At 50.4% G+C, this 22638-nt stretch overlaps 1 long non-coding RNA gene across 1 annotated transcript in view; it reads left to right on the forward strand.

Annotated features, from left to right (window-relative positions):
• The window catches only part of LOC143260241 (uncharacterized), a 32539-nt gene extending 16023 nt beyond the window's left edge, over nucleotides 1-16516 (forward strand). The window contains exons 2-3 of the long non-coding RNA XR_013034364.1: nucleotides 1054-12087; nucleotides 12185-16516. This is a non-coding gene — a long non-coding RNA (uncharacterized LOC143260241). The remainder of the gene's footprint in view (nucleotides 1-1053; nucleotides 12088-12184) is intronic.
• Nucleotides 16517-22638: the final 6122 nt, after the last annotated feature.

Genomic DNA, 22638 nt, shown 5'->3' on the forward strand with positions numbered 1-22638 from the left:
TCGGCGCGCTCGCCGACGAAGAAGCAAAGAAGTTTGCAGAAGAGAGAAGCCGGCGAATAGTTATGGTCCGTATAATGCATGGGATTATTAAGTTTAAATGCAGCCAGTCCGTGAACGGTGTGTGCCGCGCGGCCCTCCGGCAACGCGGCGTCGTATCTCGCGCATTTAAATAATGGGAAAAGCGAACACAATGTGCGCCGATCTTTTGTGATGCGCATAAGTCAATCGCGCGCTGGCATCCAGCGAAATAAAACGTGCATCCCTGACGCCGTCAATTTGTCGCGGCGTTGAAGAGTTGTATATCGCGGGTTGCGCCGAGCCGAGCCGGCCGAGCCACTCGCGAGGTAAAGAAACTCGTAAACGAACGATCGCGTGGCAGTTCGGTTCGTCAAAGCGGGGAAACGAACGAACGAACGATTCGAGAAAGCGAAGCACGGAGCGACTTCCGGTCGGCGCGGGTTCGGAGCGCGCGCTCCATGGACCCGCGCGTTGTTTCGGCCGCGTGGGAGACAGAAGAAGAAAGAGCGAGAGAGCCGGCTCTCGGTAATGAATGGATTAAACAACGTGACGTCACAGGATGGATTATATAAACGGTGGTTGCGCGTGACATCGGACGTAGGAAGGAAGTTCGCTTCCTTTCGTACCTAGAAGGTATTCGTCCGCCCGGTGCGGTGCGTTCGTGCGGCGCGTGCATGCGTGTGCATAGGCGGCCGGCGCGCGTACGCAAACGATTTCGTAGCGCGAGAGGGGTCGTTCATTTAAAAGCGGGGACAAGCTCGGTTAGAATCCCAATGACGACGAGACGCGACGGTGTGCCGCCCCTTTTAAAGCTTCCCTTCGCCGACGCGGCGATCGAGAGCAGAGAGACTCTCTCTCTCTCTCTCTCTCTCTCTCTCTTTCTCCTCTACGTCGATGTTGCTCTCTCTTTCTTGCTCTTTCTCTCTCTTTCTCTCTCTCCTCTTTGCCGGGGCCATCGACGAATCAATTTTTACCTGAGAGCGCTTTGATCGCTTGTGCACGCGCGCTACAGCGTCTCCTCTCTTTTTGTTGCAGATCGGAGCAGCCTCATCGACCCGAGGAGGGAGGCGGGGGTGTCGCACGATGGCTCTGGCAGGACTAGACGGCGGTTCGAGACGACGCGACGCGACGGTTTCGATTTTTCCGCGCGAATACCGCGGCGCTCTGCTCGAGCTGTCTCGCGCGTGCCAGGGCCTAGGAGAAGAGAGGTATGCCTTCCCGGAACAGAAACGGCGTGGCGACCGCGTCCAAGCTCCTCGCCCCGGTATATTTTCGAATCGCTCTGCATCTATTTGACCGATGCAGTGGAAACGGAGGGCCGCGGTCAGACGCGACGCGACGCGACGCGACGCGTTGAGACGCGCACTGGACGACCCAGTTCTCGCGGAGCTTGTACGGAAAGATCCCCGAGCACGTGTTTACGGATCGAGACAAACACGGCTCTCCTCGTCTCTCCCCGTCCCTCCTCTCGGCACCACCCCGCGTCCCCCTCGGCACCGCTCCCTCCCTGATCCTCCGGCCGAGGTCCTCTCGCGCGGTTATTAGCGTGTAGTCTGGGAGCCGTCTGCGGGTCGACGTCCGAGGATCAGAAATAGAAGCGCCGCGACGCTTGTTACATTCCGTCACCTACGATCCGCTGACCATCCCCGTGCAGACCGGCAGCCAGCTACCTAGCCAGCCAGCTAGCCAGCTCGCTCGCTCGTTCGCTCGTTCGCTCGTTTGCTCGCGGTGACCGTTTCCGAGACACTCGTGCACGCGTGCTGGATTTAAAACGGTCACGCGCGTGCAGTTTTAGCCCGCGCCGAGACGGGTTACAGCACCGATCATCCGCGCCGCTCTCCTTCCGGCCCAGACGATCGTCGATTGGAACGCGCGCGCGCATGAATCTTTCGGCGACCTCGCGAGCGAGCGAGCGAAACGGTCCTCTTCCGCCTCCTCCTCATCGTCGTCGTCATCGTCGTCGACGGAGATTCGGCGACGATCCGGGAGCCCTACGGGATCGGTTTTCCTCGAAACGTCGGCAAGGATTTTACCGCGAGCCTGGCTAACGGTCACCCTCTCTTAACTCGAAGGGCAGGTGCGTAGTCCGGTTTACAGAGGGAAAAGGGCGGCAGCTGCTCGTCTTAGACGGTTCTGTCCCCGAGGTAGGGGGGAAAGGAAGACGGGAGAGCGTGGAAGGAAGGGATGCGGTTCGCTGGCAAGGTAAACGATATAATGGGGACGTAACAGTGGGTCCTTTTCAGAGGCAGATGTCCTGGCCGAGACACGTGCCCATCCCGAGCCCCCTTTTTCGGGCTCCCGGTCCTCCTTTCTTCGACGCGATTAGACCGAGCGGAACGCGAAAACTCCGCGAAACGGGCTCCTGCGGGCCTCTCGCCTTCTCTGCAGACTCTCTCTCTCTCTCTCTCTCTCTCTCTCTCTCTCTCTCTCTCTCTCTCTCTCTCTCTCTCTCGCCTTCTCCACAGACGCTCTCACACTTTTTTCCTGCTCCGTCTATGAAGCGGGAGCTTCCGTCTTTTCTTTCTTCCTTCCTCTTTCTTCTGTCTCAGTCTCCGTCTCTGTCTCTGTCTTTTAATCTTGGTCTCGGTCTCGGTCTCTTTTCTTTCCTGCTCCCGTTGCCTCCTTTTTTCTCTCACCTGAAGGGGGACACCAGCTGCTGCTCCCGTTGTAGGATCGCACCGGCGCAGCCGCGACTCCGAACACGGCTCATTGTGCTCCCGCGAAAACTTGTCTAGCGAACACCTCCAGATATATCCAGAGGAAGTGCCGACGATCCGTTCCGCGACCCGCAAACCATGCTCTTCTCTCTTTCTCTTTCTATCTACCTATCTATCTCTCTGTCTCTCTCCCCGGCGAGGAACAGCGAACGGCTGGCAAAGGAATCGAAAGTTTGCGGAGCCGGTTCTGCCCGGTCGCCGCGAGTTCGATGGATCGAAGATAGAAGACGCGCGCGCGGCCAGGCAAATTCCTTCAAACGGTCGACGCGCGCGCGGTTGAAAGGTGCATTCAGGATTTCGTGGAAGCAGAGCCGGCCGGCTGGCTCTCCGTCTCTCCGTCCCGCCTGTGCTCGTCTCTCCGTCCGATCCCCGGCTCGCTTGTTCGCGCGCGTCCGAGCGATCTCGTTGTCCGAGAGAGTCGCCGTGCGACTTTTTGAATCGCTTTGCTCTCACGCCGAGGCTATACCTGCGCGGTAAGACGCGGTTGCCCGCGTTGGCCCGTTGCATATACACCGGCGAGATCTGTCTCGGGCATTCCTATTTCGATGTTGCCGCGACAGTGTCGCCCAACGACGCCGAGATCGCGCGAACGCGACGCGACGCGATGGAACGTCGCGTCGTTCCGGGACGCGCGAATCGTTCGCGGAAAGAAACGGAGCGTCAGGGATCGGTGCCAGAGGATTCGCGAGGTCGAAGGTGTCCGCGATTAAATATTGACCGGCTGTGTTATCGATCCGCGGCGAAACCGCGCCGACGATGCAGTGACCGCGCGGCGCGCGTTTATTGTCGCTCGGCGCGCGTCCGTCGATCGACGGTCGTCGCGAAAAAACAGAACGGTAGCTCCGCTGTTGCTATTATTGCTCGGCAGATCCGTGCCAAGGTCTCGCTTTCCGTTTTATTCTCGGATCCGGACACGCCGCCACGCGGTCCGCCGTGATTTCGACGCGTTTTTCGCCGGTTTGCCGACCAGTCAGCCGCGCGAATCCGGCGATTCAGAATCGTGGACGGACGCATCCATGTCCTCGGCGCATCGTTTGAGAACCGCTGCGGTCGCTTCGATTCTTCTGCAACTTCGTTCGACCCGGACGCAGTGACCCGTGCCGACGATGATCGATCTTCGCGATTGAAGTACCGTCCGATCGGACAGCCGAACACACCGTCGGCGAGCCTCTTCTTCTGCGGCACTCGGTCCCGTCCGAACGATGCGTCTTGTTTTTCCGACGTCCGACGTCGATTCGCTCGATCCGAGCTCTATTTGCCTTCCAACGGGAAGAACCTCGCGCACAGCTGACCCGATGGGCACCGAGCTGCTTTCCGATCGTCGTTGACTCGCGAAACCGCGCGGCAGATTCTCCCGTCAACGAGGAGCGCGGGCCCCTCGAGTTATCTGCTCGCGACGGGGAAAAACAATCCGACGCGATTCGAGGTGGCGACGATACGTCGGCCGCGAAAACGTGCCACGCGCCTCGCCGGACCTATGAATCGAAGCCTAATCCATTATGAAGCGGCCCACTCTTCGCGGCGCGGCGCGGCGCGGCGCATCGCGTCGCATCGTAACACGTCGGGATTGACAATGACATAACGCACACCATCGCGGAGCGTGCTCCATTATTCATCGGGATTATCGATGAATTATCATATTATAATGGCGGAATCGCAGCCTTGAAACGACGAGTTCGCGTCACCGTTTGCGCGACACCTTGAGAGCGCCGGAAACGGCGTCCGTCGACGGACCCGGCCGGACAAGGACGCCGATCCGCCGTCGGAAAGGAAAGATCGGCAGGACGATCGATCTTAATCTTTCGCGGCTTTCTCCGAGGTGGATCGCCGGGCGCGGGACGTGATCCTCGGTTTAAAGGGGGTGCGGTGGCGTCGGCGGAACAAATCGGCGAGCGAGAGAGCGAAGAGCAACGAGTTATTCCGGGACGTCTCTCTCTCTCTCTCTCTCTCTCTCCGGGCCGCGGGGCCGGCTCGTCACTTTTCCCCGCGCGTACAGGTTTACCCTTTGGTAACGCATTCCGGCACGATCGCTCGGAGAAGGCTCGCGACGACCGGCTTACTCCGCCGTCAATCGGTCTCCTCGAGTGTCGTGGAAGTACGCCACGAGTATCATCGTGCGAACGCCGCGCGGAATACCAAACGCGCGCGTTCCAGAGGAATGCCGTGAAGCGGAGGGCTCGCTCGCTCGCTCTGCGGTTGGTGCGCGATCCCTTTTCCGCGGGCTCCCTCCTCTCTCTCTCTCTCTCTGTGTCGGATCGACGACCAAGGCGGCGGCGGGCGGCTCTCGTCGCGTTATCCCTCCGATAACGACGCCGCCGCGACACGCGGATCTCAATTATTTTCGGAGCTCGACCGAGCGGGATCGTCCGCGGATATTTCAATGAACGCGCTCGGCTCCTGCTCGCGCCGCGCGGATTTCGATGTTTCTGCGGTCCCGAGCCAGTCCGCTGGCGCGTCGATGCTAGTAGTAGGCCGGCCGCTGGGCTGTCTCCCACGGCATGGCAGGGCGACCGCATTCCACTCTCGCGGACCCTTTCCACCGCCACCGGTGCTGGGTGATCGACCCTAATCGCCAAATTCGATCTCGATTTATCGCGCCGCGCAGCGCCTCGCGCTCGAGCTTCGCGCGTTCTAGATTGAAAAAAGAAGAAAAGGAAACACCGCGCTCTGTTATCCTCGTTCTCCGGGATCCGCGGGGGTCCATCGAACGCGAAAAGCGTGTCCGATCTCCGGAGGGGGGGAGAGCGAGATTTTTCGACGAGAGAGAGAGAGAGAGAAACGAGGCCGCGGCGGAGGAGACGCGGCGCGGCGTCGGGAGCGGTGGCAGTCGGCGGAGTGGAAGCCGAAGATCGGTTGGAAGACGGCGACAATAGCGGCGGTGATAGTATTATTAGTAGTAGCAGCAGTATAGTGGTAGAAGAGGCACGGGAACCGGGCAAGGTGGTAGTAGGTAGTAGGTGGTGAAGCCGGTAGGTGGAACACGACGGTGATTCGGTGAGCAGCGGATCGACTCCCTAGAGATACCGAAGGGAAAAGAAGAGGAGGAAGAAGAAAAGAACGAGAAGGCGGTGGAGGAGGCTGGTCAGGAGGTGAGGAGGCAAGAGTAAAGTCGGAGACTGGACTCGTACCTGCATTCCATTCCCACTGGCCGCGTAGGTCCTTGTATAGGTGGTCGTCCTCCTCCTTCTCTTCCTCCTCTTTAGCTCCTTCTCCCTCTCCGGGGGAGTTCTCGCCGGTCGTTCCCTCTTCGTCGTCGTCTTCTTCTTCTTCCTTCTTTTCTCTTCTTCTTCTTCCTTCTCTTCTCTTCTTCTTCGTCTTCGTCTTCTCCTTCGTCTTCTCCTCCTCCTTCTTCCACAGGTTCGGCTTCGAGTGGTCGTCGGCCGTATCGGGTCCCGGTTACGCGATGAAGACGTCCCTGCGCGTGTTCCGCGAAACTTTACCAAATCTACCACGAAATCGCGCGCGCTCCTCCTCCGCCACCCTCTCGCCCCTTCGCTCGCGTCCTTCGCCCCCCCCCCCTGCCCCCGATCGGCGTTCCCCGCGGCATCGGGTACCAAACGGCGCAGAAAATTTTCAGAGTTTATCTTTATTCCATCTGGGGCGAGAGAGAGAGAGAGAGAGAACCGCCGTTCCCGATTCCCCGCCGATCGGATCCGACCGTTTTACTTAATTCGACAAAAATTATAGCGTCCCAGCGGAGACCCGTCGTTCCGGTCCTACTTTTTCGCAAACCCGCTTCTCCGCTCCGATTGGCCGCCGCTTTTGACTTCGTCTTCTGTTAACTCCCTCTCTCCGCGCGCGCGCGTGCCTCCACGGCCGCCAACCGGATCGTCATTTTCCCGAGAAACCGTCCAACGGAGATCGAAGGCTCCCCGGACCGAAGGAGGTCGCGTAGAACAGCGACCGCAGGATCTCTCGGAGATCTAGCGCCTTTTATTCCCGCGGCGCCCGGGACCGCCGTGCCGAGCCGCGTCGAACCGCGTCGGGCCGCGTCGCGCCCCCCGATCGGTTGCCACCCGGACGGTCTTCAAACGTCCGTACCGTTCCGCCATCCTCGCCGCGGACAAATATAAACCCGTCGAGTTATTCCAGAGTCGCGATCCTCTTAATTAGAGCAATTAGCCGGGCCAAGAATAGCAGGATGACGCGTTAGCGAGCGCGAGATCGCGCCGGCGACGGCGACGGAGCCGCCTCTGGCCGCGCGCGGTGAGTCCCCGAGTGATTCATTTGGCCGAGCGCAATTTTCCCGTTTCTCTGGCCGTTCGCCGCAAAAGTCGTCCGCGGCAAAAAGAGCTTTGCTCGCCGGAAAGTTTCGGCGCCGTGGCCGCGGCGCTTCCAGCTTTCCTTCGGTCGCCGGTGCTTTCGGCGGCGAAAGTTCCGGGAACGCGAACTTGAAACAGGGTCCGCGTCGCGCGACGACGCGCGCGCGCTCGCCCCTGTTGCTTCTAAACGCGGCTAAACCGGCGATGCGAGCGAGGCCGTTCTAGCCGGTCGTGTTCGTAGAAAGTTCAGCAACCTCTCTGGCGGTGCCGTTTCGTTTCTTTGGTTCGGTGGCCCTCTTTTCCTGTCGCGGCTTTCGATAGTCGGCGCAGGCCGCGCGCAACGCCGCGCCGCTTTTTCGATATCGATTACAAGTCTTTAATCCAGCCACCGTGGGAAATCCAGCAGGCTTCTTGTCGCGAGCCGTTGCATCAGCTCGTAGGAGCGCCCAACAGCGGCCGGGATACGCCGCGAAAGATTTCTTTTCCGGCCGATCGGGCTCGTCGGGGAGCGCGCGCGTCGCTCGATTCGGCGGCAAAACGTGTCGCGAATTCCGTCGAATTCCGATGAACGGTCGCCGGTGGTCGTAGGTCCGGTTGGCCGGCCTATTTTCGCGTAGTTCGCGGCGGGTCACGAACCAGAAAAAAAAATAAAGGAAAGAAGTGTCGCCGCGCCGCACGCCGGGCGCGCGCGCGCGCTTGTTCGTCTCGTGACACTTTTCGAAGTTACGGTTCTTTCGGTCGGTGTGCGTAGTTATTCACAGCGCAACTTCTTCCTTCTGTCTTTCTCTCTCGCTCTCTGGCTGTCTCTCTCTTTTTGCCAGCTCCTTCTCTCTCTCTCTCTCTCTCTCTCGCTCTCTCTCTCTCTCTCGGCAATATTTTTCTCCTCCGCTTCCTCTCTCCCTCCAGCGGCGTCTCGCTCGCGCACAGGCCCGCTCAATTACTCACTCTGTCGGTATGCCGAGAGAGAAGCGAATTCCAAGAGTGGCAGCCTTGTCAAGGTGTTCCTCGCGATCGGTCTTGCATGGAAAAGATCCGTCTTTGCTACGCGGCCCGATTGCCCGTAATCGATCGAACGCGATCGTCGGAAGGGACGGGAGAACGCTCGCGAATCGCGATGCAGCCGACGTAGTCGTCGCCGCCGCCGACCGTGACGCGAGCTCCTCCAGCGAGTTATATAATAATATCGATCCCTGTTAATATTTTTTCGGCCGAACCGCCGGTTGCGTCACCGTCTTCTTTTTTTCCCTCCGTCGTCGCTACGTCATCGTTGTCGCGCCGCGTTCGCGAGAAGGCGCGACGGAATTTTGAAAAGTCCGCGACGAGGATCGAACGCACGCGCGCGCGCGCGCGAGCGGGCGCGCGTTTCGAAACGGATTCGATCGGCGCGCGAAACTGTCCGAGGCGGTCCGAAGAAGCGGACCGGGGCGACAAGACGAAAATAATACCATGAATCACGAGTAAGCTCCGACGAGACCCAGATAATCCCCGTACGAGAACTCTCTTTTTGCCGGAGGCTTCCTGTAGGCCCTCTCTCGGGGGCCTCTGTCGGAGCCACTAAATCGCTGCATTTCGTACGCGCGGCGCGACGGAACGCGCGCGTACCGTGGACGCGCGTGTTCGCCTCCATCTACGCGTTCGCACGCGAGATTCTCTGGAGGGGTCTGTCACGCGTACAAATAGCTGACCTCGCTTCGTCGCCTCTATCAATGGCTCGACGCTGGTCTGAATGACTTTTACGCCTCTTCCTCTTACTACGCCCTGACGCGAGCTTGCCCGCGCCCGCTTCCTCCGATCCAATTTTCCTTTCCCTCGCGCAGGGGGAGACCGTGGGACGACCCCCTTTCCTCGGTGTCCTCTAGAAATTCCCCAGGGAGTGGCCGGTCCGCTTCGCAGAACCAGAACCGTGTCCCTAATTGCGCGGAATAGATTCACAGAATCTAGCGTACCGGGAGCAGTCCGTCGCGAGTTCCTAGAATTAATCGACGTTCGTTTAATAAAAAAAAGAAGAAAAAACTGTTCGCTGGTCGCTGCGGTAGCAGCAGTTCCCTGCAGTACCGGCCAAATATTTCCCTAGATCTTCTTAGCGTCCGTCGATAAAGCAGCGGTCCGCTTTAGCATTGGTGGATCGTGTACCGGCCGCCGGTACGATGCCTCTCGTCGGTAAAATCGATCGCGGACACGGTCGATAACGTCGTCGAGAGGGCGCGAGTCTCGGTCCGCGATCTGTTTCTCGTTCGATAGCTCGACGCGCTTTAAATAATTGCGCGCGATTAATTTGAAATAATCAGCTCCCGGCAGGGCGATAAGAGATACGCCGAAAGAATCCATCTTCTTCGTTTCCACGGAACGGAACGATCCTCGGCTCGTTAATATTTACGACCGGGCTGACGGGGGGAGCGCGGCCGCGTTAATTAGATAAAACTAGCGGTCTAATTCTCGGAAGGATTCACGATACGATAATCGGCGCGGTATGTCCGTCCGACGTGTTCCCGGGCCGTTACGATATCGGGCAGCGTCCGCTCTCGGCCGTATCTCTTTTAATTTCATCCCGACCTGGTTGACATCGCCGACGGAGGAGGACAGTGGCCGCGATTCAGCCCGGGATCGGCCGATTCCTGCCGGGCCCGCGTGTACACCAGCTCCGGAATGCTCGCCGGCCGGCCTCCTCTGCGTCGTCGAAGGCTCGCTCGCCGGTCTCTCGATTCCACGGAATCGCGGCAGGGTCGCGGGGTCGCGCGGTATCTTTATCGGTGGTTCGTGTAACCGTCAGCGCGTTATCGGCCACCGCTGATAGCGCACGTGCAAAATAGTGTAGGCCTACCGATCCTCACGTTCCGCTCGCGGCACGTCGCCGTGTAACCGCCGCGAAGGGATCGCTCCGGTCTCGGACGGATCGCCGGGCGATCCGACCGCCGGCCGCCACGGCGATCGCGGCCGGCCTCGTTCTTAATGATTCGCGATATCGCGCCGCTCGTATCGCCGCGGAAAAATCGAGCCGTTCTCTAATTAGCGAGCCGAGCACCACGCTAATCCTGAAAAAGACGACGCCGCTGTCCCGGTTCGATCGCGTCGCCGCTTCAGGTTTGACCGTGAGCCTGTTCCATCAGCCGCGAGCTTTCGAATCGTGGGACCCCTCCGGAGGGACGATGAAAACCTCCCAAGTCGAGCCGACGCCGGAGGATCGATGATCGTTTAAATATCACCGATCATCGTTCCACGCATTCCATCGGGTCACGATGATCCGCCGCGCTCGTCCGCGTGGCGCTCTCGTGGGACGATAAAACGGGCCCGACGCCGGGGCCCGGCGGATCCGAAATCGAAAGCACCTCGGAGCCAGGTCGATCCTCGGGATTGCGACAGCAGAGAGATAGAGAGAGAGAGAGAGAGAGAGAGAGAGAGAGAGAGAGGTGCTCGTCGCCGAATTTCGGCGTCTGGCACGCGTCTAGGCGTTTATTTTCGGAGGTTCGCGGAATAACCGGTCGCGATACACATTCAGCGACGGTCCTCTCGGATCCCACGCGATCCAAGGTGGCGGACGCGCTCGTTAACCTAATCACGGGATACGTCTGATTGCAGGCTGCGCTCGGACGCGAGTGCGCCCGAGCCCCGGATCCTGGGCCGGCTAAGACGAAACTGGTTTTCACAATGATTTGACAGATGGATATGATTCTGAGATCATTGTGAAAGCTGATTTTGTTTGCGAATCGACGGGGACGCTTCGGGAACGTGCCACCACCGTCTGACAGCCGCAATCGCGAGCGGTAAGTATCGCCGTCCGAAACGAAGCGAAAGTGAAAAAGTCGGCGGATCGGTCCCCGGAGCCTCGACTCCCGGTAATTTCCGGTTCGCCGTCGCGATATAATTGTTGGGTAATAAATAAATACCAGGACAAAGGGGCCTCTGTGTCCCGATCGTGGCCGGTCGCCGCACGCGCCACGAAATTGATGGGCCTCGAGGCGCTCTCCGACCGCGAAAAAGAAGAAGAAAAAAAAAGGCCGAAAAGCCGTCGGAAAGAGCCTCGAGGATGTTTCGCCGTGGAAAAAACGGGATCGCCGATCGTCTCGCGCGATACATCGGTTCGCGGAAGCGCGAGGATCGCGCGGTTACGCAAGGAGCGGGCACAATCGCGAGCATTGTCAGGGGAAAATGGGGAAAAATGGGGCGAGAAGCGCGCGCGGTCTCGGGCTTTCTCCGCGCGGAGGGCCACGGATTCTGGGCGCGCGCGCGAGCTCGCGAGCGGTGCCGATCCGGTATCTGGAGCGCGAACGAGCGATGCGGTTTTTTGCCGGAATTTCCGGTAGTGATTTATCAAACAGGAAAGATCGTATCTGACGGACGAGCAACAAGCTGCAAGAAACTTCTCGTGGAACACGGCCGGGAGAGAAAGACCCAGCGGATGGCGGAGGAGGACGGCGGAGGAGGAGAATAAGACGACGATGAAGAAGAAGAGGAAGAGGAGAAGGAGGTGGAGAAGGAAGATGGCTCGCGCGAGTGTTCGAGCCGGAGCGATCTCGCGCAAAGAAGCCAGAACGATGAGTCGCTGTACGCGCAGCTATCCACGCTCGAGCGCTATCAAGTGTCAAACGAACCGAACGTAAGAAAAACCAAACGGTCTGCTCCGCGAGAGCGGTGCGGCCACGAAACTTTGAGGGAACGCAGCCGGACAGCCGAGAAACTCTAGATGGTATCCGTGACCGTCTGCTGCGCGGACGATCATCCTCTCTGCTCGAGCGCGGAACACCAACCACCAGCGCGCCACTTTCGACCCTCTTCGCGCGCGTCACGGCCCGTGACAGCTCGGGGAAACGGCAACAAGTGTCCTCGAAAACGGGTCGGACCTTCGTCCTTTTCACCCGGCCCTCGGCCTCTCCTCGTCCGAGATCGATTCTCGCCGGCGGTCGTGATTTTCTTCCAGGCGGTCGAAATTTTCAGGATTTTGTCGCGCGAGACTTGCGCGCGCTCTTCGCGCCTCGGCTGGACGAGGATCGATATCGAGGGCTGATAAACGCAGTTTATTACCTATGCAGTCGTATCGAGCCGAAGCCTCGACGGTCTCGAGACCGTCTCGAGACAGCTTGGAACCCGAATAGGTGAGTTGCGACGCGCAAGGGTGCGATGCGCCGTGTCGCCCGGCGCGCGCTCGACGAAACTTCCTCGACTGATTTTTCGCTTCCGCTTTTGTTGCAGATCGCCGGTGGAAGAGGGTGCTAGAACAGTTTTAAAAGCGTCCGGCGAGTCACGAAAAGAAGGAGGAACTCGAGAGTAAACTTGGCCTAGTTTATTTGTTTCCGTTCGGAGGCAGGCGCTCGTAAAACCTCCGGCAGCGAATTTCGGCTCGGATTTCGAGCCGATAGAGATCGTTGGCAAACGATCCACGAGAGAACGTTCCACGCGGAAGATTTATTCCTCGCGCGGCGGCGTTATTTTGACAGGGCCGCGAGGAAATTTATCGAGAAGGGCCCGGAGGGGTGGCGGGGTGCGGCCGTGTTTTGAGCTATTAGACGAAACAAGTCGTTCGTCGTTTACGAGCGGATCAAGCCGACCCGGACCGCGTGCCCAGCGGGCCCGCTCGATCGTAAATCGGATCGATGCTCTGGAGACTCGAACGAGAACCCGCGGACATTATTATTTCCCTTCGGGAACTCGACCGAACGAACCCCTTTGGAAACGCTCGTTGCGGCGCGGGAGGCTCGTAAAACGATTTCACAGCGACGTATAAATAATTAAAGGGGCGCCAACAAGAGAGCTGCTACGAAAATAGGTCGCGCAACCGGCCATCCCTCGAATCGAGTTTCCATCTCGTTATCGGCCCGAACGCGCCACCCTCCCCCTCTCCACCCTCCCGCGACGTCGCGAAGCGAAAGTGGGACCTTTACGAGCGGGAATGTTAAGCGACCTCGTAAAACCGTCTGGGCCGCGATTTTCTGGGAAACTCGTAAATTCTCCCGGCCACTTGTACGTCCCTCGACCGTTTCCCTTCCACACAACTCTTCTCGATTACCCCGACAGCCGTTCCACAGAAATTAGACCCTCCGCTCTCACGCCCCCTTTCTCATTGTCACTCCGCAACCACTTGTGGAACGGCCCGATACGCACCGCTGAATTATTACCGCGGCGACGAACGGTGCTCGTGCTCCCACAATCTACGCCGTCGACTTATTCCGCTTCTTTCTTTTTTTGCTTTTTTTTCTGAAATTATTCGACCACCGATTTTCCTTTGAGAGAAACGATCTCCTTTATCAGTTACAGTAATGTCTCCCTAACTGACGCTCAGATTGTGCACAAAAATCAATTGTGGACAATGTGGGAAGAGGAGATACGATTGTTCGAGCCTTGCGTGTCGTTCTTATAATTGTTGACAATTCGTAACTATAAAAACAACCCGCAAGGCTCCAATAATCGTATCTTCTCTTCCTAAATTGTCCATTCCCGTGGAGAATCTGAGCGTCAATTAGAGAGACATTACTGTATGTACCTTTGTCCCGGTAGTATGAACGAAAAATAATAGCACAGCGTATAAATTGAACTTTGATATTTGTTTTAATTTTTAATGTAAAAAATTTAGGGGATGGAAGCGCGTTTTGGAATTTATAGGTTAGCTGTTTTCGACGAGTATATTCGTCATAAATAAATAGCGTGTATCTCGTGCGGCGACGAGTATACTCCGGGAAAGTACAGGCCAGGACGAAATGAAACGAACGAATATAAAAAAGGTACAAATAATTGTTACGAGGAAAACTGTATAAGTGTGGAGAAAGTGCAGTAAATTTTCCCCAGTTTTCCTTCGGCTTCTAAACAAGAGTGGACAAGGGAGGAGGGCATACATTTACTCGAGCCTCGCGGCTTATTTTTATAGTCGCCGTTTGTCAACAATTTTGAAAACGAGGTACAAGGTCCATTGTTCGAATGTGAATAATTGTTACAAGGAAAACTGTATAAGTGTGGAGAAAGTGCAGTAAATACTCCCCAATTTTCCTTCGGCTTCTAAACAAGGGTGGGCAAGGGAGGAGGGCATACAATTACTCGAGCCTCGCGGTTTATTTTTATTATAGTTGCCATTTGTCAACAATTATAAAAAAGAGGTACACGGTCCATTGTTCGAATGTGAATAATTGTTACGAGGAAAACTGTATAAGTGTGGAGAAAGTGCAGTAAATTCTCCTCAATTCTCCTTCGGCTTATTTTTATAGTCAATAATTATGAAAACGAGGTGCAAGGTCCATTCTATAAATGTGAAAAAATTTGGGACAAATCCTTTTGATATAAAAATTGAGCAATCGTTTTAAGTTGACAACAACAACAACAATAACAGCGAATAATATGATAACAAGGCTACGGAAAGGCCGAGTGTATTAATAAGATAAAAGACGTATGTAATTAAGAACAAAATATGCGAGGAAGAAAAGAAATACTGTAACTGAATAGGTTTGCGTTCATGAATACTGATGTTTCGTTTAAGACGTCGGATAAAGATGATCTAACGTGACAGAATATTGCGCAAGAGCATCATTTTTCTCTTTAGGTAAGATGTTATTCCATCGGAAGGCGATTCAAGTTTTGTAGAAAAATTATATAATGTCCACTCCAGCCATTGTATGTCGAGTTTGTGACAGAGAAATTGTAAGACGAGATCAGGCCAACTTGAAGTCCTAGCACGTTAAATAAAGAAATTGGAATTGGAATTACAGTCCTTGGAATTACTTCTTAATTCCAACACTCAGATTATGCTTGGGATTCCCCTTGTGAGGGGAAGATACTATGATTAGAGTCTCGCGACTTATTTTTATAGTTTTTCAATTGTCAATAATTGTGAAAAGGTGCAAGGCTCTAATAATCGTATCTTTTCTTCGCAAACTGTCCATTATTGTTTACAAGTTGATTTAAAATTAAGAGGAATTTACTGTAATTACAATTTATTTCCAATTTATTTATTTAACGTGCTAAGACTTCGAGTTGGCCTGATCTCGTCTCACGATTCCTCTGTGCTTCGTTAGTCATCGCTTACGTCGCTCACCGTTTGCGACACATTTTAGGCTCACGCTTCTTAAAGAGGTCATTTCTCCTAATAATAAAAAAAATTATTGTACTACATAACTTAACCCTTTGCACTATAGTGGCGACTCTAAGGAGCCATTAAAAATTGTTACATCTCGTTTCAAAATAATGTCAACATAGTATCGAATCTGTTCATATTTCAAAATTCAATTTCGAACGTATAAAATACACTAGATTATATAAAATGGAAATACTATATGTCAGAAAAACTATTTTAACTGTAAATCTAAAATAATTGTTCTGATTTATAGTATTCTCATTTTATATGACAAAGTGCACTTTATGCATGTGAAATTGAATCTTGCGACTTGCACAATGGTTACACTTTTAACAATTTTTTAAAATCTAAACTTTGTTAATGTAAAAATTATCTTTATTATTATTATATATATTATATTTATTATATTTATTATCTATCTACGATATAACAAATTTCAGTGGTGCCTCAGAGTCACCGCTCGAGTGCAAAGGGTTAATTATTACATAGTTAAAAAGATTTCTCTTGATGTTACTTTCAAAATACATACATAGTTATCTTGTTAAGCATAAGCACGTGTGCCGTGGTCCCCGAGGGAATCGATCAGCAAAGCGAGCCGGCCCGCGTTTCGCGGAACCAAGGGGTTGTGGGAGCGGTCGAAGCGGGGGTTGATTAGGTCGGCACTCGGTGATCGGCGGCCGGTGCGGTCGGCGCGGCGAAAGAATGATTTCTTTGGTGGCGATGGGTGCACGTGCACGTGCACGACGCGCTCTGGGCACACGCTGCCCTCCTCTCGGTCCCGTTCTTTCGCAGCGCGCGGATGTGCGCACCATCGCACACGCGATTCGCTCAACTTGTCGGAGAGCCGCGAGGTCCGGCCGCGTTCTCTCTCTCTCTCTCTCTCTCTCTCTCTCTCTCTCTCCCTCTCCCTCTCTCTTTCTCTTTCTCGCTGTTGCTCCAGCTTGCGTGCCGATCTTCTGGCCCTTTTCTCTGGTCTCGCGAGCCGAGGGCAGCGTGGTCGAGCTTTTATCGGGACCGAATCGCCGCTGGCCACATGTGTACCGAGCAAAAAGTCCCCGCCTCGAGCCTTCTCTCTTCCCTCTCTCGGTCTTTGGCCCTCTCTCCGGGCCCCTCTCCCTCCCGCCCCCGCGTCCGTCGATCTCTCGCACGGTCGACGCGAGCGCGGGTGGCCAGCCAGGGAGATTTACGAGGATTCGGTCGTCACTGCGGTATTCGCGATCCAAACGCGGAAGAGGGTCACCATTCGGCTCGCCACCGAGATGCCTAACCCTTTGGGCCCGGCGCGACACTCGGGACCTTTCTTTATTTACCTACTTTAATTACGGATGGAAATCCTTTAGCGTACAATGATCGATTTTTTAGTCCGCCGATTTTATGCGTTTATGTCAGAAACGAGTATGTATCTGTAATTTAACACTAGATCTATGAAGCTTTAAATTTGATTAATGTATATTGTTTTATAATAATGCCAAGACTGGATTTATTTCATCCTTTATTCGACGATGTCCCATCTTTATAGAATATAGAAATTCTATATTCTATATTCTATATTCTATATTCTATATTCTATATTCTATATTCTATATTCTATGTTCTATATTCTATATTCTATGTTCTATATTCTATATTCCTTATTCCTTATTCTATATTCTATATTCTATATTCTATATTCCTTATTCTATATTCTATATTCTATATTCTATATTCCTTATTCTATATTCTATATTCTATATTCTATATTCGGAATATTCTACATATATTCTGTAATCTATAATCTATAATCTATATTCTATATTCTGTATTCGGAATATTCTACATACATTCTATATTCTATATTCTATATTCAGAATATTCTACATATATTTTATATTCTATATTGTATATTCTATATTCAGAATATTCTACATATATTCTATATTCTATATTGTATATTCTATATTCAGAATATTCTACATATATTCTATATTCTATATTCTATATTCAGAATATTCTATATATATATATATATATATTCTATATTCTATATTCAGAATATTCTACATATATTTTATATTTTATATTCTATATTCTATATTCAGAATATTCTCTCTACACACATATATTTTCTCTATATTCTACATTCTACATTCTATTCTAATGATCAATTCAAAATATCCAAACAGTCATCTCTAAATTCCTGCTTCTTCCAACAGATGCGACAAGTGTCTGCTTTGCATAAGGATCCGCAGTCCGTTGATCAGCAATTAATCGATTACCACTTAGCCGAGCCATTAAAGCTGTTCCATCGGAAAGTGTTCCCGGAACAGAAAATCATTCGATCGATTCACGACCTATGCATACACTCCACAAAACGAAGTTCCCCGACACGAAACGCCATACCGCGGTGCTGCACTGGTATCTGAAACAATTCGCGCGGTCGTCGACGTTGTAACAACCGAAAGTATCGGGTTGCTGTGAATTATGTGTATGCATCTGAACACGATATCGGCGCGAGATGACGCTCTCGGCAACGCCGCTGTCAGGCGTCGTGCTCTTGCATCATGACCCCGAAAGACCTCTCGGTTCGTTGGCAAGACAATACGAACCGGCCGATAAGCAGCCCGATCCGCGCCTGGAAACAAAAGAATAGCGGAGGAAGGAACGATAAAAGGCGGTGTTCGGGAGCACTCGACGGGAGCTTCGCCGATTTCGCGTGGCCCAATTTTGCCGGTGCCGGCGCGATATTTTCGCCGACGCGAACCTCCCCGCGAGCCGCCGCGGCCGATCGCGCGCTGGCGCGCGATATATCCACCGTCGTCGGTACGAAACGATATCCAGTTGCAAATTACAATAATAGCCGAGGACATTGCAATCGCGGAGCTGCAATTAGTCTCAGTCGGCGTTGCGAGGGAGAGCGAGGGACCGGTTTATTGTGGTCCAGAGAGTTTATCGTGGCCGATTATTCACCGCGACTTCCGATAGAGACGCGGCTCGAAACCCTTCCCGTTCGTCGGTCCCGCGAAATTGCACGACGAGAGAGGCTTTCCAGGGATGATGTCTCTCTCTCTCTCTTTCTAAGCGCGGCTCGACTCGGCCATCGCGTTCCGATGGTATTTTAATCGGTAGGTAACGGGCGAGGGTGCTCCTGCTCGTCGACAACAGCACCGGTCGCGTGGAGTGCGCTTGAGAAGTCGCAGAAGGCCTCTGGCAGCCGTCTTCCCTGTCCTCCCCCTCGCCCCCCAAAGGTTCCCTCTTTCCACGATTCTTCCCGGTCGTTTTCCCCTTTTGTGGCCGGGTGTCGATCCTTCGTCACCGTAACGGATCCCTCTCGACGCGGCGAGAGAAAAAATCGTGGCGCGTGGAATTTTACTCGACGACGACGTCCTGCCGCGAGCCCGACGCATTCTCATCCTTGTAATTGACACGTTACGGTTCTGTAAAGCGTCAGCGTTTAAACGATAGTCCCGGAAAAACGCGGCGAATGTTCCCCGACGCTGGTTATCCTTTTCGCGTCGTGTGAAGGGTGATGCGCGTCGCGGGGTTTCAGGGTTGAATCAGATCATGGCGGCGGTTGTTGTGTGATTTTTGGGATATTTATGACTGGGCTATTCGTGAAAAGGAGAAACGATGCTCGTTAATTGCAGCAAACGCGTGTATAAAACGGAAATTGATTTCTTCATTAAATAGTGAGTTGAAAATAATGGATGTCCTTAAATTCTTTTAATATTTTCATTGTTTTAAATACCGCTTAAATTATTTTTATTAGAATTGCATAAAATCTGTAGTCTGTTTATGGCATTTTCTATCAGACTAATTTTTACTCGCGTGTAATGAACGGTCTTTCTAATTATCTCGAGCTTTCCAGTTATGCGAGAATGTCTTGAAAGATATTTCACTGCATTTGAATCGATTTGCAATCGTTTTCAATCTTTTTTAACAGGAAACAATCGAATCTGATTAATTAATTTATTCTCTCATTTATGAAATATAAGAAATAATATTCTGCCGACCGCATGGACACCGCAATTGGGAATTTCGGAAGGGTGCGAAGGGGTTATGTCAACGTTATGTCAGAATAACAATTTTTATTCTCATATAATAAACAGTATTTCTTATTATTTCGAGCTCTGCAATTATGCAAAAACGTCTAGAAAAATAATTCACTGTATTTGAATCGTTTTACAATCCCTTTTCACAATCGTCTTATAATCGTTTTCAATTCCTTTCAATAGAAAGCAATCAAATCAGATTAATTAATTTATTCTCTCATTTATGAAATTTAAAATAAAATTCATGGACACCACAATTGCGAATTTCGAAAGGGTGCGAAGGGGTTATATGTTAGAACAGCAATTATTATTTCCATACAATGAACAGTCTTCCTTATTATTTCGAGCTCTGCAAATATGCAAAAACGTCTAAAAAAATAATTCACTGTATTTGAATCGTTTTAAAATCGTTTTCAATTCCTTTGAACAAAAAGCACACGATCGAATCAGATGAATTAATTAATCCTCCCATTTATAAAATTTAAAATAAAATTCAGCCGACCGCATGGACACCGCAATTGCGAATTTCGGAGGGATGCGAAGGGGTTAACAGCATTTAAGAGCGTGCACCGAGTTTTCCTAGAGCAATAATAATAAAAGGGCAAGGGTTCGCGACTTGTGCTTATCGCGAGAGAGGTTTATTGGGTTCGCCGATGCGGATACGTCGAGGAAATCGAAAGATAGAGCAGTATCGTTCGGCAAAGCTCGACAGAGAGAGAGAAAGAGAAAGAGAGAGAGAGAGAGGGTCTGCTCGGAGCGAAGAAAAGAACGACGACGCACGGTCGTCTTTCAGACGGCGTCTCCCGTCGTATCTACGATCGGCGTTGGACGACGACGTCGGCGCAAATTCAAGACGAAAAACGTACAAACAGAAGGATTCTTTCCGAGAAGAAGCTACCGGCGGCCTCGTATCGCGGATCACTCTCTGCCAAATGCCAATTATCTTTACCCGCCGCTGGCAATTAAGTCCCGAGGTCGAGGGAAAGTATCGGCGGGGCTGCCGCAGTTTCGCCGAAAGGGGAAACAGCCCTGACACTCGGAACGATTCTATCGGATTTTTATGCGAACGCTCGGCCGACGGCCCGGAGAGGATCCACGTCTAGACTTCTCTACGGCGTGCGTTATTTTCCATATGCCTTCGCGGACGTACCGCTTTAGAGAGAAAAAAGAAGACGACCGATCAACAAGATCGCGCGTTCTTCAACTTTGAACGCTCGAAACCTCCGCGCGACACGCGCTGAAAAAAAAGCTGTATTTTCATCTCGTCGCGTATGCTAATCGCCTCCGCTGCCGGTTTAGTCGCTGAATAATAATAATGCGAGTCGCTCTCGGCCGTAACAATGAATTAAAATTGTGGAGAAAAATACGAAACACAACGGGAGAAAGGGAAATAAAAGGGGTTTGGTGTAACGAGACAATTGCGATTCCTTAAATTAATACGATGAATTTGTGCGGACTATAATAATGCTACCAAATTATATTATATATTATATACTATATTATATATTACATATATATAATTATTTTGTATATAATGATTTATCAATATAATTATTTTATGTATAATGATTTATCAATATAATTATTTTATGTATAATGATTTATCAATATAATTATTTTATGTATAATGATTTATCAATATAATTACTTTATATATAATGATTTATCAATATAATTATTTTATATATAATGATTTATCAATATAATTATTTTATGTATAATGATTTATCAATATAATTATTTTATATATAATGATTTATCAATATAATAATTTTATATATAGTGATTTATTAATATAATTACTATTATATTATAATATTCTTATTATATTAATATTTATTATTATTATTATTGTTATAATATATATATATAATATATATATAATATTATAATATAATAGTAATTATATTAATAATATGCATACATACATATGTATATATATATATTATTATATAAATATTATATATATATATATATATATATATATATATATGTATGTATGTATATTATTAATATAATTACTATTATATTATAATATTATTATTATTATATTAATATATATAATATATATATGTATATTTTTCGAATCGTTCGCGACCGATCGGAGCCCCATTTAACGTCGGACCAATTGCTCCGCGATGAAAATCGATCGGCCGCGGATAAGAGAGGGGCGAAGGGGCGACATCGAGAAATCTAATCGAACAGTACACAGCGCGGAGATGGCCACGTGTGAATTCCACCGAGTCTGCATACCCATAGACGAAGCAGGACCCGTGCAGGAACCCCATGCTCGACGTTCAATAACAAGTCAAACACGAGTAGCGGTTTTATCGTCGCGTTACCATGGTAATTACGCGACAAATACCGATAAACGTGCCTGCGACTAACCTGAGCCCGCGTATCGATAAACTATCGTCGACCGGAATAGGTAGATCCGTAGGAATTGCCGGAGGGGACGGTGTTCACGCTTTTTCAAACTTTATTTCGAGTCGTTTTGCGTTTCGGTACACGACTGCGCAGCAACCCTTTGCTCAGACTTTTAAGTTCGACCATGTTCGAGCAGAGAAGGAGAAGGATAAGACGTTCTATCTTTGCATTTAATGTTATTAACGGATTCTCTGCGGCGTTATTGGAGAAGTCCATTTTCACGGAAATATAAAACAACTTTGTGGATATAAGGCCCAAACTTATGGATAAAGGGCCCAATCGTGTTCTTTTTATTATTGTAAATTCAGTAAATTCTCCCTAATTGTTACTTTCTTTGTTAACACTTTTAATCGGTTGAAAATAATGGAACATGTATTATTAATAATAACAATAGCTTATAAGCTATATATATTGCTCGTTGCTGTTATTTATAAGCTGTATTAATAACAATAGTAGCATATAAGCCATATATATATATTGCTCGTTGCTGTTATTTATAAGTTATATTAATAATAATAGTAGTTTATAAACTACTATAGTAATATAATATATAATACTATATAATATAATAATAATTATATAATATATAATAATATAAACTATAATAATAATATAATATATAGTAATAATAATAGTAGCTTATAAGCTATTATAGTAATATAATATATAATACTATAGTAATAATAATAGTAGCTTATAAACTACTATAGTAATATATAATATATAATACAATATAGTATAATAATAATATAATATATAGTAATAATAATAGTAATATAATATATAACACTATAGTAATAATAACAGTAGCTTATAGCTATTATTCATTAAAAATTAATACAGTTAATTTTCCCTAGTTTTCCTTCATCTTCCAAACAAAAATGGACAATTTAAGAAGAGAAGATGCGATTATTCGAGCCTCGCAGCTCGTTTCTACAATCCTTGGAAATCGACGACAATAAAAACGAACCCCGAACAATCCCCACCTCAAATAATCCACTTTCGTTCACAAGCTGAAGGAAAATTCGGGAGAACTAACCGCAGTTTTCGAAGCGAATCCGACAACATTTCGCCGCGGATGCTCGTTCGCCTATCGGTTTTCCGAACGAAATTGATAAAAGCCGCCGCGGGAT

This window comes from Megalopta genalis, chromosome 11 (assembly GCF_051020955.1).
Source record: "Megalopta genalis isolate 19385.01 chromosome 11, iyMegGena1_principal, whole genome shotgun sequence".
In the NCBI taxonomy this organism is placed as follows: domain Eukaryota; kingdom Metazoa; phylum Arthropoda; class Insecta; order Hymenoptera; family Halictidae; genus Megalopta; species Megalopta genalis.